The sequence below is a fragment of the Chenopodium album genome, chromosome 11 (genome assembly GCF_948465745.1).
Source record: "Chenopodium album chromosome 11, dcCheAlbu1.1, whole genome shotgun sequence".
In the NCBI taxonomy this organism is placed as follows: Eukaryota; Viridiplantae; Streptophyta; class Magnoliopsida; order Caryophyllales; family Amaranthaceae; genus Chenopodium; species Chenopodium album.
Window position 1 is genome coordinate 41,225,881 of NC_137844.1, and position 17,365 is coordinate 41,243,245.

The window sequence follows — 17,365 nt, forward strand, 5'->3', positions numbered from 1 at the left end:
TAGTAAAAGACGAGACGTGAAAATAATAATAAATCAACAAAGACCAAAATACCCCTAGCATCGAAATGCCCCAAGCAAACCGAGTGCTTGGGGCATATGGCCTAGCATGGTGGCTAGCATGCGCACCAAGCCGAGCCTAGGCTAGCTGGTGCGTGCTAGCGCACCAATGCTAGCATCGCATTGCTAGGCGCTTCCTTGTGCGTGCATTGGCTAGCAGCCATGCCACAGCAGCAAGCCGCAGCAGCTAGCACGCTAGGCGCGCCAACTAGCAGCAGCATGGCTGGGCCATTCCGTGCTGCCTAGCAAGCTGGGTCTCGGCCTAGCAGCCTGCAAGCAATGCGTGGCTTGCTGGTCGAAGCATGGACAGCGGCGCAAGGCAGCCCACCTTGGGTGCCTTGATGCCCAAGTGTGGGTGCCACGTGGCGTAAAATAAATGGGAGTTGAGGTATTGAGGTGGCCGGTTATGGGAGTGAGAGTGGGGAGCAAGTTTGGTTCCCCCCCCCTCTTCCAAATGGTCCTCACCTAACCTCTTATATGAGCTTGCCACTTGTTGATTTATTACTAGTTTGATTATTAATTTTATTTTAGCTTTAAAATAAAATGGGAAAATCAAATTTTCCCACATTGATGGGAGAGCTTTTCACACTCATGATTTTCCCTATAAATACCCAAGTTGGGGTATTGGAAAATCACTTGAGTAAGAGTTGAGAAAGGCATCACTAGTAGTGAAAACCTTTGAACTCATGAGTTGAAAAAGGCATCACCTTTGTGAAAACCTTTGAACTCAATTACTCGGGTTTCGGTCGGGCCTTGCTAACTACAAGGCATTGGACTTAGTCGGTGTTCGAGTTGTGGGTGGACTTCCGTTGGAGGTCATCGTATTTTCGAGGCTAGCTTTCGAAGTAAGAGCCCCTCGAGGTCGGGCGAAGCACGCGTCAAAGGTATAATTATTATCTTAATCTTGTCATTAACTTAATTATGTTTATGGTTTTATTTATTGCAAGTGCGGTCTTGTTTTTGGGTTTGTTTCCGTGGTGAGTCGGACTCACCAAACCCCCAACAAGGTATGCCTTAGCTATTTATAAGGAGTGCTTCATTGTGAATTCCGCCCATCTTTCAATGTGGGACCTTTTCGTAAAACGATCCCACATAGAAATAATGTTGAATTCAATCCTTAGTGAAATAAACCAAGGAATAACAAAGTAACAAGTGTCACATGGTTAGGTGAGGACCACTTCCTCACTTGCTCTCCAAGGCAACTCACAAGGATTGTGATCTAACCATGTGGCACCCAACCTTGAGCCCCAAGTTGAGATCTGTTGGGCCCCTACCTTTTGGCCCGCGTCCATGACCCGCCACCTAGGTCCGCGGCCCGTTGCCACATGGCATTGCCAACGTGGCACGCTTCTACGTGGCGCGTTGCCACTTAGTGGCTGCCAACGTGGCACGCCGCCACCATGGTGGCTGCCACGTGTGCTGCCACATGACACACTTCTCTTTGGCGCGCTTCCCTAGCCTTTCGCGCGGCTAGGGTTTTTACTTGTTACTTGAAGCATTTTCTCGACTAGCCAATTCCTAAATTTTGGCTTGACTTTTAATATTCGGTTCCGACGCTTTAAGCTCGGAATCCGGCGTCTTTGTTCACAATACTCGAGTGGCTCATGAATTTCTTTCGGATTAATTCGTCGCGTCGGTCTGTTAGTGCTTCGGTGTAATATTAATTACTCATTAGTATTACTGATCAGAAGCGCCTCCACCTAGGCATTCCGATCACTTGACCTCACTGAATAATTAGCTTTTTAATAATTTCAAACCCTCTATCGGAATAATAAACTTGTTTGAAGGACACCGTTTCTATCAATCTCCCACTTTTCTGTCTGGACAAGTGAGCATTTAGTGTATAGCCTTTTCTTATGTCGCTTAATGTCTCTTCATGAACTATAAGGTAAGATTTATTCGTCATCCTTATTTTGTCCAGAAGTGTTTCTCGATCCCGAGTCCGACTTTCAATAAACAGATGATTTCTAAAATCCATCTGAGCACGGCCATGCAATTTTACAATCTCGCTCTTCGAAAGGCCTTGTAGACAACAAAGACATCTTCCCTATTTTAGTAGGGGGACATTCCCAGTCTTGTAATTTAGCTTCTCTTATTGAGAGGACCTAGCCGCCCGAGTGTTGCCGTTATAATCCCCTTTTACGTCAGAGTTTTGACAACATCAAAGCGAACTAGTACTCAAACAAGATAACTCACAATACACATGGTCGAGGAAATAGGTTCCGATAGCCATAATGAGAAGTATACTTATGACGATATTTAAGTCACTTAAAGTATTCTCATAGTTCGATCCAATATGGTTCCAAACAAATACTTGTGCAAATGATTTATGACAATCATGTCCTTGTAGCACAAGAAACGGTGCTATAAATCGAACTTCACACTAATCTCAAGTGGTCATTAATCGTCCATTGTTTAAATGACCTCGATTAGGGATAATTCTCAATTATAATATTCAATATTCACTTACTAGGTGTTTCCTTATCAAGACTGGTCTTGATACCCTATTTTGAATATTATCATAATCGAATGGACTCATTATTTAATCCTAAACCATAATTAAATAGCAAACGGAGTGATAAAATTGCATGAAATTTTAAATTACTCCAAAACCTGAATGGTTCATCTTATGAAAAATGGTTTTTCCAAATTTTGTAAGAGTAACACTCTTTATAAAACATTTATAGAAATCACACCCATATCAAATATGCTTGATTTTTTTTTGTGCAATTGCGAATGTTGTCATTCACTTATTGCATAGGTTTAGTTATAATTACTTTGCTAATCTTAGCATCTTCATTAATGATCATTTTCATAATAAGATGATAAAATTTGAGAGTGTCATGGATTATATGTGATTTAGGATTTATTGTCCAAGTGATGGCTCCCACTCATTTTCATGATTGAGATCTTCAACTAGACAACCTACAATCATTAACGTTCAACAACGAACTTTCCAAAGAATATCTTCTTTATTATTGCCTTTAAGGCAACAATATTCTCAAAATATATTTTAGTAGACTTCCTGATGATGCTTTTCCTGGGTTTCACTCCAAATGGCTCACAATGATTTGGGATACCCTAATCACTTGTAATCATGGAAATTTACCTTAAATTCCCGCACATTACACATGCATGCACGTCCATGTTACCATTCTCAAGCCACGACTCATTGTTAGCTCGTGCTTATAAACAGCTTCCTTGTTAAGGATCTAATCCTTGTTAAGGTTTGTGCTTGCAACATCAATTCTCAAATTGTATTTGTTTCCAAAAGTCAAGAACTAATCCTGTTACTTATCCAAGTACTTTGGATGTTCTTGGCCATAATCTAACGATCTATTACATAGATTCAGGTGGATTGGTACTATATACATACTTCACATGCTCTAAGCAAGTAAATCGTGTGACGATACCATATCGTAGCGTACATGATGGATTTAATTGTAAAATGATTCTCAATCTTTTCCACCCACGTTACATTTTAGCTCATCCAGTTTCACCGAGTCTTGCTAAACTATTTTCTATGTGATATGGTTGAAAGTCTCTATTAGAGTCTTTCTTTCTTGACTTAGTATTTATCCTAGCTCATACTTAGTTCAAACATTTACTTAGTTTTATAGATACGGGTCGAAAGTCTTTCAAAGTCCTTTAATTCATGTTTAACACGGTAAATTCCTTTACACGTTCAAACATTTTATTAAGTTTATACATAAAATCTTAATACCCAATATGAACTAAGTATCACCATTTGCTTGGTCCATTGTCGAAAATAATTTCAAATCTAAGCATTTAGCATTTGATAGTTAATTTATAACAGAGTTCATAAACTTCTTGTTGGACCCTACAAGATTGACTCTTGTTCCCACTAAACTTCTTATTCATAAGAATTTATATGTTTCTTCATAAGTCAATCCATTTATTAACTTTATGAGAAAACACTTTCAATTCCTTTATGTAATGCTTCTTTCAATCCCATAATGGATTTCTTGAGCTTGCTTTCAAATCTAGCATTATTTAGATTTTCAAAAACCTTAGACTGTTTTCATAGTCACTTTCAAAATCCAATTTTAGGAAGGCGGTTTTGGTATCTATTTTTCCATATTTCATATGTGCAATTTTGCTAGAATAACCACGAAAAGATTTGAGCATTCCGATTGGTGAATAGGTTTTTATTAAAATCAAGTACGTGAATTTCATTATATCCTTTTCAACTAATCTAGCTATATATGCATATACATTTACACATTTGTTAGTTTTCTCCTTGAAAACTTATTTACGATCGATGGGTCTTTCACCCCTCATGCAATTTGATCAAGTTTTAAACATGATTTTCAAACATGGAGTCTATTTCGGATCTTATGGCCTCTAACCATTATTTGGTATTTGGATTTGTCGTAGCTATCTTACAAGGCATTATTCCCTTACTATCTAATAATAAATAGTGTGCTTGTAACTCTTAAATTTATTTCTAACTTAATATAAAATTTATAGGATTCAATCCAAAACTTTGGTGAATTCTATACCTATACGGGGTTATTACATCAAACACTAAGTTTCAAGGCGCTTCCGAAGCCCTTTCATTATGTTGATCTTACTCCAAATTATCAGTAGTTTTGTGAGTAATGAATCCTCTTTTGAAGCACTTGTAAAGTCCTTTTGAGTATTCTTGATCAATCATTCTCATGAAGCCCTTTTGAGTCTTCTGAGATTCTCAGTTCTAGTTTGTTGCTAAACTCAATAGTCATCAAGTTCATTTTCCTCCCAGTTGTTGTTTTGGAAATGTGTAAATTTCTAGAAAGACACCACTTAGAGCAATAAATATTATGTTCTCATTTAGGTTCTAGAGGTAATGCCCGTAGTCTCACTTGAATGCTTACAAAGAACCATGTATATTCTCTTTGGGTAAAAGTTCATTGTAAAATAAACACTTAACTCCCACTTGAGCTATCTTAGCCTTTAATGAGCCACTAAGCTCCCACTAAACCACCTAGCTCTTGCTAAGCCGGTGAGATCCCACTGAGTCACTTAGCTCCCACTATGGCTAAGAGTTTTAGACATATACTTGAAAAGACATTTAGAAGTTAATTCTATTTGTAACTGAATATGGTGTTATTTCTTAGCTCCGACATTTTGCTTAATGTAACATTAGTCATTTGAGCAAATCTTTAAGAACTTTATAGGAAGGTATGTGATCCATCAATGTTCCAGTCATTTTTAAATGGCATCGAGGTCTCCATGAAGACACACTATTTTCTTTGTGAAGATATTTATGAAAATTTCAATTTCATAACTTTGTGATGGTCACGCTTGGCTCAAGTAAACATCGCTTGATCTAATCTAGACATTTTGATATCTTGCCAAGTCGATTCCGTACTTCATTGAACTCTTGAGCTATTCAAGGTCTAGTTTGTTCACATTTGATGAATATAGCCATATTCTTTCAAATTCTTTGTGAAACGTTGAAGTAATTGAATCCTCTTTAGCTTTCGGAGTCAATTGTCTATACTAAGAACAATAGCTCTTTAATTTGTCGGTTTTTCGGTTTTTAACATGTAAGACTTGCTTGTCTTAGAACGATTTCGAATCGATCAACTGTCAAGAGCCTATATAGCCTTGAGTATGTTCTTGTTAATGTGACATTGCTAAAGATGTTCGGAACACAAATCATGCCTATGATTTATACTTTGTGAGTTTTTCATGTTAGGGAAATGTTTGTTTATAATCAAGCATTCTTGACTCATGGTTTAGACACCATGCCATTCAAATAAATTCGCAACTACTTCTCTTTACTTTGAATGTGAGTCTTTCCGTGTGTTAACGGATTGTTTGTTGATTATGGAACACAATAACCATTTGTTTGTTCCAGCCTTAGCTTAAAAGGTCTTTAAACAAAGCATACGACCTTACAACTGATGTAGCTGTTCTTGCTTCATTCTAAGCCTGTAATTCTATAAATTAGCTTATCTTCAATAGTTTGAGGTCACTTTCAAAATGTAACACTCAAGCAGTATCTGATACTTGTGAAGATAATGACTTGCTAAGTTAACATGAACTCTTTAGTAGAAATGGAATCTAATTCCTTTTCTTTGTTCCTTGTTTCCTATATTCCTTATCATACTTCATCTCATAATCTGTAAGAACCGTTTCTTTAAGAGTCTTTGACTTTTATACTTTTTTAGGCATGACTAAGCATCTAGTGCGCCGTATAACAAAGTTCCATCTTTTCCTTTAACTCGTACTTGAATTAGTACATCAATGAGTTGTATTCATCAGCGTATAAAGCGAAAAGATATGTTGGTTGTCAAGCATTGATAATTTTTGAGTTTCCAACTCAATACTTCATATTTATCAAAACTACCTAGTATTTTGAATACATGATGTCCAACCGTCGTTTTGGACTTATAAAATCCATTTACGAGAATTGTATTTTAGAATTGTCTTTTCTTTCTTTGAGAACTATTCTCAAAGATTTCCTTTACCAATCACGGAAAACAATATAGTTTGATTTGGAATTCTACAAATATACGTGCAAAGTATAACCATTTATCAACATAATAAGTTTGAAATTTAAAAGCATTCATGCAAATTTTCAATTTTATTAAACGTCTTATCCACGCATTAAATTTGTCCCCATTTGGCGAGAATAAGGTGATTCCAAGATCCAAAGAAACAATGAGTGGTTAAGCATGATTTGGCTTGTCTTAACACTCAATCTTCTAAGGTAAGCAACTCTTTGCTAATGGATCCAAGCCACTCTTGGTTGGATAAATCGTCGCATCTAAGGCTCTCTCAACAAATTATCCACTTTTCCACGACATGTTAGGATTCCATCACTCATATCGTTGAGTATAACCAAAACCAACATGTATACGATGTCTTGCTTTGGCAAACCCATCATCATACCTTACGTATCCTAGGGAGTAATAGTGATGCCTCGCTTTAGCGTAGCCCATCACTACTCTCAATAGGTCAATAAGTGTTGTTTTGGAATGACAAGTTTTACTCAATATTTTAGGGACCTAGGGTTTCTATGTTGGTTGATTTAAGTGAACTTAATTACTCATCCCAACATTCGAAATCCTAAACATGCAACTAACATATGAATCACACACATATAAAATCATAAATATATATATCAAAAACATAAATAAAGATGCATTTGGCGACTAGCATGACCCCTTAAGTCTTCAAGTCTTCAGGGGACAGCTTTTGCAACTTCATGGCTTGAACCTCCATCTTCAAGACATGACCATAATTATGCAAATACTAGTACCTACGATTAAGACTAATCTAAATATTAAGGTACAAAAATACTCAACGGTTCGCAGACCGTATTTTGATTTACAAAAATACATCACGGATCGCAGTCCATATTTTCTATCCTAATCAGGCCCTACTAGTTGCCATTTCATAAAACTTATGAGAGAATATACATTCCATTCATCCATTCACTCTTTGTGAATGGCCCATGCATTTTACAACGATAAAAAAGTAACAATGCATAAAACACGCGTAAACTAGTAACTAATTTAGGTTGTTAATCCAATTAACATGCCTAATTAAAACTAGTCAAAGTTTGTTAAATCAATTATGTAATTTAGCGCAATTAATATTGAAGCTCCCACTAAATTCCGCATCCATCTTAATTAATCCAATTAATTTAGTCGGTAAACCTAAAATTTAGTCAAAATTAAATTTTGCTAATGCCGCTCAAAACCGAGGCCTAGCCTCAAAATTTAATTAAAACAAAAATAATTAATTAAAATAATTAAAACGGCAAAAGAACACAAAAAATGCGTTGTCCAAAATGTCTAAGTGCCTAGCACCAAGACTTGGAGTGCTCATTGCACCACATTGCTTCGCTAGCAATGTCCACGCACACTAACCCATATCAAGCACCAACATGCATACATACATATATAGCATGCCCGGCACCACAATAGCCGAGCTACGCACAGGGCCGCACCTCCTTGAGGCAGCCCCTTGGCAGCCACATGGGGGTTGCTATGCAGCCCGGCTCGCCAAGGGGCATTTTGCCCTCGATTTTTGTGCAACACCCCGGGTTTTTAACCCCAATTTTGCGTGACTAATTAATTAACTCCAAATTAATTTTAGAATTAATAAAATGAGCCAAAATTAAAAAATTAATACAATTCCAACTTAAATTAAAAATTCATCAAGGTGCACATAACCAAAATTATTTCCAAGAACCATTCTTTAATAAAATTGGTTTAACTTGGTGCAATAAAATGAACAAGGGTAATAACTCATTATTACTTTAATTAATTTAAATTAATCATGAGATTTTGATAAAATAAAGGGGAGTTGGAATTATGAACACAAATATTCAAATAAAGATTCCAACTTTAACTTGTCAATCCTTGAAAAATTATATCTTCCAATATGAAGATAAATGAAATTTCTATCACAAGATTCAAACTTTATGATTGCAATCAACTCAATACATGAGTAAATCAAAAGTTTAACCAAAAAATCATGAATTTAGTAACTCAAAGTTTCAATCACTTAAAACAATTAAAGATTGAATCTTTAGTACTTAAAAGCATCAAAGAACAAATTTTTCACACTTAATGCAATGGATTTGCAATTATGTGAAAATATGAACCAATCTTTCAAGCACCAATTACTACAAAGTAACCATGCTCAAAGAGGTTTAAAGTTGTAGAAAAATTAAAGAAAGAACCAAATACATAACCACCATAAATATGCCATTAAGATTCAAGGTTAGAAAAACTTAAAACTTTTCGTCAAAACGAAAAATCCCTCGAAAAAGACATTTTTGATCGAATTTTGGCCAGAAACACTGCTCTAAAGGTAAAATCATTTCCATAACATGTTTTCCACCAAAAATTCACTATTTTTGAGCAAAAATATGGGTTCTAGGCTGAAGACAGCTCTAATACGGGCTTAAAATAATAAAATCGAGCTAATAATCTAATTAGCAACTTAAAACCAGAAAAATTAAGCCATAAAAACACCTTAAATATTATGATTATAAAAATAAATGAGCAAGGCTCCGATACCGCTGTTAGGTTTCGATGAGTCCAACTCACCGCGGAAGAAAACCCGAGCCAAGACCATACTCACAATTAATATAATCACAAGACATATTTAATTTAAACAATAAGAATTAAAGAAAGATTAATATCATTGAAGCGTGCTTCGCTCACTACAAGAGCTCTTATTTCGGAAATCTTTTAGCTTCGCTCACACGAAGACCTCCAACGGAAGTCCACCCACAACATGACCCCGACAAAGTCCAATGCTTAGAGGTTAGCTAAGCCCGACCTAAACTCGAGTCATTATATGTGTTTAAAGGTTTTCTCAATGGAGATGCCTTTTTTAACACCATACTCAAGTGAACAATCCCAAGGTATGCCTTGGCTATTTATAAGGAGTGCTTCCTTGTGACTTCCACTCATCTTTCAATGTGGGACCTTTTCACAAAAAGATCCCACATAGAAAGAATGTTGAATTCAATCCTTAGTTAAATAAACTAAGGAATAACAAAGTAACGAGTGTCACATGGTTAGGTGAGGACCACTTCCTCACTTGCTCCCCAAGGCAACTCAAATGCATTTTGATCTAACCATGTGGCACCCAACCTTGAGCCCCAAGTTGGGTTCGGTTGGGCCGCCACTTTTGGTCCGCGTCCATGACCCGCCACCCGGTCCGCGACCCGTTGCCACATGGCATTGCCAATGTGGCACGTTGACACTTGGCGGCTGCCAACGTGGCACGCCGCCTCCTTGGCGCGCCGCCATGTGGTACGCCGCCACCATGGTGGCTGCCACGTGTGCTGCCACATGGCGCTGCCATGTGGCGCACTTCTATTTAGCGCGCTTCTCTAGTCTTTCGCGCGGCTAGGGTTTTTACTTATTACTTGAAGCATTTTCCCGTCTCGCCAATTCCAAAATTTTGGCTCGACTTTTACGATTCGGTTCCGACGCTCTAAGCTCGGAATCCGACATCTTTGTTCACAAGAATCGAGTGACTCATTAATTCCTTTCGGATTAATTCGTCGCGTCGGTCCGTTAGTTGCTTGGGTGTCACCCAAAGGGTTTAGTCAAGATTATGCTGTATTATTAATTACTCGGTAATGATACTGATCGGAAGCGGCCTCCACCTAGACATTCCGATCACTTGACCTCACTGAATAATTAGCTTTCTAATAATTCCGAAGCCTCTATCGGAATAATACACTTGTTCGAAGGACACCATTCCTATCAGGCCACATAGGTTTCGACTTCACAGTCGTCACCAAAGTCATGGTCTGAATGGACCTCTGCAACAACCGTAAGCCGGTTGGTCTCTAGAAGCGGTACAGGTTCTTGTGAAACCATCTTTGAGGTACTCTCCCCATAGACGACGCCAAATATTTTGGTGTTTTTGTGTCCCTTGGGAGAGCTACAACTCGAAGACTGGATCCAACGAAGCCGCCTATACCTGCAAAAGAACGGAGCTTCGGATGTTCGGAGGTCCGCCTCCGAAGATTAATTTAGTATGGATTCGGAGTAAAACGTGCGGAAAGTAAGTATCTTCTCGGATTTCGAGATCAGGTGTTCTCTGTTTTCGAGAGCAATAAATGATGTAATGATTAAGACGTGCCCCAATGAGTGGGGGAATCTCCCTATTTATAGGGTCCTAGAAAAGTGTGCCCTACCCTAGGGTTTGATAACCTAGGGATTTGGGCTGCACCGTTTTGCGGCTACCTTGGGAATTGGGCCTTGAAAGCCGCCAATTTCAGGGGGGATATTTGCTTGACACGTGTCTGCCCCTGAGAGGTCCATTTGGAGGCCTTCTCAGGTGACACATGGCAAGCTCGCATTGTGTCACGTGGCGGGGTAGAAATACCCAAATTAGACGTCAAGTACGCTTTCGTGATAGGTATTGGTGGAACTTGCGTAATGTAGTAGTAGTTAAGGCTACATTGAAGTCTTTCTTTTCTTTTTTGGAGGGGGCGGAATATTGAACTAAGGTAAGGCGGGCATGAATTGACATTTTTTTGTACTCCATCCTAAGCTTAGTGATTTCTCTTTTATCTTCGATGATAGTCTGTCTTTTTCGTCAAGTACCTCTTCAAATAGGTTTGACGCACAAAGCACTCCACCTGAGTTATAAGAGGTATTAAATAATGAATAATATAATATAATATATGTTCTAAATTAGAGGATTTTATAGTGATTTCTTGAAGGCAATTACCCGTAGAATTAACCGTTAATGGCCTTGTAATCGCGGTTACTGAGAGCCAAAGGAGGCTCCAGTACTAAGCCAATATGATTGCTTGGACCTGTTGATTAACGACGACAAGGCCTTGATCCGCGACCAGGTCTATCGTTATATTTATTCCCCGGGCGTCCTTATCTGTTAACTCTGCCTATCTATTTTTGAATCATGGAATTTTCTTCCAGAGCTACGGAACTACCGACTCTATTATAAAGTAGAATTACCAACTTTTACACGAATTTTCAAGTGGATGAGATCGGTCGAGTGGTTTCAGTTGGAGATGGGATTACACGTGTTTATGGATTGAAGGAGATTTAAGCCGGGGAAATGGTGGAATTTGGCAGCGGAAATCAAGGACCAACAAACGAGAAAAACTAATATTCCTATCGATACCATATTAAACCAAAAGCAACTGAACTCAAAGGCCACCTCTGAGAGTGAGACATTGTATTGTGTCTATGTAGCGGTTGGACAGAAACGTTCAACAGTGGTGCAATTAGTTCAATTTCTTTCAGAAGCAAATGCTTTGGAATATTCCATTCTTGTAGCAGCCACCACTTCTAATCTTGCCCCTCTTCAATTTCTGGCCCCATATTCTGGGTGTGCTATGGGAGAATATTTCCGCGATAATGGAATGCACGCATTAATCATCTATGATGATCTTAGTTAACAGGCGGTGGCATATCGATAAATGTCATTATTGTTACGCCGACCACCAGGCCATGAGGCTTTCCCAGGCGATGATTTCTATTTACATTCTCGTCTCTTAGAAAGAGCCGCTAAACGACCAGACAAGACAGGTGCCAGTAGCTTGACCGCCTTACTCGTCATTGAAACACAAGCTGGAGACGTTTTGGCCTATATTCCCACCAATGTGATCTCCATTACTGATGGACAAATCTGTTTGGAAATAGAGCTCTTTCATCGCAGGACCTGCTATTAACGTCGACTTATCTATCAGTCGCGTCTGATCTGCCACTTAGTTGAAAGCTATGAAACAAGTCTGCGGGAGTCTAAAACAAGAATTGGCAAAATATCGCGAAGTGGCCGCCTTTGCGCAATTTGGGTCAGACCTTGATGCTGCGACTCAGGCATTACTCAATAGAGGTGCAAGGCTTACAGAAGTACTAAAACAACCACAATATGCACCACTTCCGATTGAAAAACAAATTCTAGTCGTTTACGCAGCTGTCAATGGATTATGTGATCGAATGCCACTAGATAAAAATTTTCAATATTAGAGAACCATTCCAAATAGTGCAAAACTAGAATTATTACAATCCCTAAAGGGGGGGTAACCAACGAGAAAAACATGGAAATAGAGGCATTCTTAATTTTGAAATTATTATTTTTAATAGTACTTTTGTGGTTAGGTCTTAATCTGTTTCTACTATTATTAAAGAAAATTTTATTTGCATAAATGGACAGAATTCTTCCCGCCTTGATTAATTGGATTATGCGCGTGCTTCTATTCTCGCCTAGTCCATTTCCTACTTCGTTATTTTTTATTCCGATTCCACTTGAGGATTTGTTCATATCCTAGGCTCCTCTGAATCTCAGGATTCGTGGCCAAACCAAGATATAGCTTCCGCGGACCATCCAAATTATTATGCCTCAACAAATAATCAGGGGATGGACAAGGAGGTCAACCAACCTCATCCGGCCATCAGGAAGATGGATTTACAATCCACTTGCCCCCTTTATTTAGAAATAGAAAGAATATCAAGATTGCGGGATCAGTGGGAAGAGCGTATCTTCCTGTGAGTGCAAGACGGTCTAGCTGCTTGTGGCATCGTCGTTGATGATCCAAAGGACATACAACATGCCCTTTCTTTATACTTTTTTGAGAAATTTGAAGACAAAGACCCCACTCAAAAGCTAAATTTTGTAAAAAATACTTTTAGAGCACTGGGTAATCACGAGCCTAAGCAGTGGGATGTGATCGTTCGGGAGGTTCTTAAATAGAGTAACCCCCCTAATCTTAATTATGGAGGAGCCCCCGCTTTTAGAGTAACAGGCCAATAAAAGAAGGATTGTGAGGTTACTGCTAGCGTGACTCTCATTAGGGGAAGAAGACAAGTGGGAACGAGCGCAGCGAGAGCAAAGCAAGTTCCTACGGTGGGTTGTCTTCATGGTACAGAATTAGATGTAGTCTAGTCTACTAAGAAAGTTCAACCAGTAAAGCTAGTATCCATAACTCTTTTTGCTTTCGAGCGAATAGGTTCCTTTCATAGGCTAAGACTTTGAAGGACATTTGACGATGGAGTCTAAATATTTGTTTTAGTCCTTAGCTAAACTCCTGTCTTTTGTAGTCCAGTATAATTCCTCTAAGGTTATGAAATTGCTTAGCTAAACTATAGAGGCTAAAGGGTAAGGAGAACAAAAAGTTTCAATTTCTTGTTACATAGAGCAATGGTCCACTCTATCTTCAAACTCACCTTTGAAGGAGCAGAAGCCTTTTAGGATAAGGATTTATATTGGCCTTCTAGCTAAGTCAAATCACAGTCTTCTCCCTTATTCGATAGCTTGTTCCATGGCTGAAGTAAGACATGAATCAATGGGTTCTCACTCAATAGGGAATTGTGTTAGTAATAGGATAGATAAGTCTCAGAAGTCATAGCATGGCCCTGGCTTCTATGCCATGTGAAGCCTTAAGAATAAGTATAAGGAATAAGCGATGAAAGCCTAGTAAGTAGCTGCACTCGCAGCTGTCTTTTCAGCAGGTTTTGTTTTAGGAGTTCTTCTTCGTTTAATTTCGGAATCAGGTTAGGGAGTTTCACTTTGGGATGGGACAAAGGCAGCAAAGGCCTCGCCGATTGATAAGAAAGACTGTAAAGCACTAAACAAGAGGGAAAACCCTATCTATCAGGATCTATACCTGAATGAAAGCAAGGAAGTGCATCACGGGTGTGGGGCACTATCGCTTATCCTTTCACACAACAATAACACAGGCTCCTCAAGTATCCGCTCTAGTAAGAAAATAAGTGAACAAGTCTGCTATTTCTGATTTTCTAATAGGTTTATCAGGTTATAATAGCTAAAGTTATGCTTTTGGTTGTTTACATACTTAAGCTATGCTTTTGGAAGAGAGTATGGACATGACCTTTTAGAAAGGGTACTTGCTTAAAGGATTCCCTGTTTTGTCATGAAGGGGTGTTGCTATAGTTGTCTTTCTTGTAAGTGGTATCAGTAGTAGTATGTTACCGGTTCAACAGGAGTTGGATCCTAAGAATTTAGGTAAATAGCCATTCTCACCACAGCATATACCTCCACTTCTTATGTCACTGGTGATGAACTCAATATGACTATTTAAGCTAGCGTGGTAACGCGAGAGTGAGTGAAAGTGAATCGATTAACGAGACTGAGTTAGAATACGTTAAGCTTGTGGTATGTAATCCCTTATGCGAAGCTTAAGGGAATTAACAGCTTTCTTCATTCTATTCTCTGGTTTAGTCTCAGAATTAGTTGTAGTTGAAAGGAAGTTAGCTCAATCAGTTGGAGTTTTCGAATCAGGTTGGGTATTCTGGGATAAGTTCCATATAAAGAGTATTCTCACTCTAAGTCAGTAAGTAACTATCTACTTATAATGAACTATAGGTAGCACTTTTTCATTGTAACAGGGATCTCGAACCAATTAATTCTTGGGTTCTTGTCTTAAAGACTTTTTTTTTCTTTTTCCTCTTGTTGTGTTCTTTCTGAATGGCAGCATCGCTCTCCCTCGTGCAGGAATGCTGCACACTCTGCCGCAAAAGGAGACCACTTTTCTATGTGGGTTCATTTCATAATGTATTTTTTTTAATGAAGAAGCGCGCCCATGTTAGTGTAATGTAGGTGTCTTTCTCGGTTGACGGATTGGATAAATGCCTATATCGCTTTGTAATGTTATTGTCATGTTGATGCTATATTAAAGAATATAATCTAAAATAGTTGCTTTAGTCCTATTCTTTATAATTGTCTTTCTCGTACCGCGTAAACAAACTTCAAGTCCTAATTTTGTACTCCCAGGAAGCGTCACAGTCTAGGTTTGGGCACCTCCGATGTCGATCTCCAGTAAATAATTTATTTTTTAAAATAGTTTTTCGAGGTAGGTTTTACTTTAACCTAGAGCGATTTGTCTACTTCTTTATAGGCTATAGTTTACCTGTATCATGCAAATGTCCAACACTTAGGTGCTTTCTAAGATCATCCTATATGAAAGATGTATGACATGTGTGGATAATGAATGACTTGAATTATATGCAATCTGAACGCCCACAAAGTACAAAAGGTAAGACCTAATAAGAGAAATGTGCTTAGCACAACACGATATGCGATAGAAACCGAATCCTAAAAGGAGAAAACCCATCACTAAACAATCATAGGAATAGAAGAAATAGGTTCAGAACAAGTGACAGAACTCTCTATGAGTTGGGTTACATAAAAGATCCTATTCTAAAATGGAGGTAGCTTAACTAAAGCCCAATGCAGGTTGAACTCTATGGAATCTAAGCCTCACTACCCTCTTAGAGTGTCACAAGGAATTTTGGGCCTAATAAAAAGAGTTTCAAGTTTGGGTTCAACCATAGGTGAAAGATATCCTACACAAGCTAGGCTTAAGACAAAGTCCCATATAGATTCAGCTTAGGGCTTTAGAATAGAACAAATAAGTGTGCATGGGAAAGTCCTTGATTTCGGCAGTAAAGGCATTGAGCCAGTCTGTCTTTGTGCTTTCCTCGTCTAATGAAAGAGTGCGTAGATCGAACTAAACACCTTTCACTCGATCGAAGGAAGGCAATGAAATTGAAGTGTGCCTTTTGTGAGTGAAGATGGATTTATTCACGGAATCAAGCGCATCTTCATTTACTTGACTCCCATCCCTCCTTTACTTCTCTATTCATTCGGTCAATAAGATAAGGCATTTAGAGGAACTTCAGGAAATAGAAGAGATTATACTCTCGAGAGAAGGGGAATAACCTAACAACTTATTTTGAATCGAAACCTTAGAATAATTGGTAGCTAGCCGAAGTGAACCAAGTTCTCCTAGCTCTTCTCCTCGGGAATGAGCTATCATATCGAAAGCCCTAATTCCACTCTACCTGATATGTAATCGCTTATTATAAGGTTAAGGAAAGCATGGTAAAGTCTGAAGGAAGAAAGAGATTGACAAGTGGCGATCAGAGTGACTCATAGGGGAACAGGCTCATACCAAGTCAAATCAACAAGAACGGAGAGACAAACCTATTCAAACAAAGCATCGCATTCCCCCAACGGGTAGTCCATACTTAAACTTATGGTTCAAGAGGAAGCCTTTGCAAGAAGCAGAGAAGCGCTTTCAAAGATGATACAATCTTAAGTTGTGAGGCTGCTTAACCCAGAAAGAGGGTTAGAGTGAAACTTATTTTCCCAAAGATATTAAGGAGTGAAAAGCGAGGAAGAAAGCCGGTGTGCACTAGCTAACGTTTTTAAGCTGGCTGTTATGTTAGTTGTAGTGCGCCTTCCCTCATTCTCTCACTTTGGAAATATTTAGCAGTATTTTCTTATGATAACCTGGTCGCGAGAGTACGATACAGCGGTGTAAAAGATTGGATCTGTGAGGTTGGTTATTTATGTATATTGATATGTCGCTCCTTCCAATCCTCCTTTTTCTTGAAGCTCTCGCTTTCCCCCCCATCTAATAAGGTAAGTTACCCCTGCCAATGAAATCTAATCTGCGGGCACCTGCCTATGTGTCTGCCGCTTGAACTCTACCATATTCATTCCACGCTTTTTTAGGACTTTATAAAAGTGCCGGTATGAGAAATTAAATAAAGGAGTTGAGAATGCCTCATTGAAAGGAAGATCTCTGGGAGTCTTCACTCGTCAACCTAAAAACCAGAAGAAGCTTGTCTTGAAGATGAAGACGTAGGAAGGATGGGAATGAGGTACAACCGATTCAAGAGCGATAAGGAGGGTTTCAAAGCGCCTTGCCTGACTTCCCGCCATAAATATAAGATTGATTTCTTGCTCTGGTTATAAACGGTTAAGGTAAAACGACAACCAAACCAACTTTCAATCATACTTATCATTTTGCCTTGCTCATGGC

General features: G+C 38.6%; 1 pseudogene; it reads left to right on the forward strand.

The window, feature by feature from the left end:
- The window catches only part of LOC145566619 (ATP synthase subunit alpha, mitochondrial-like), a 74,943-nt pseudogene that overhangs the window by 10,655 nt on the left and 46,923 nt on the right, over positions 1–17,365 (forward strand).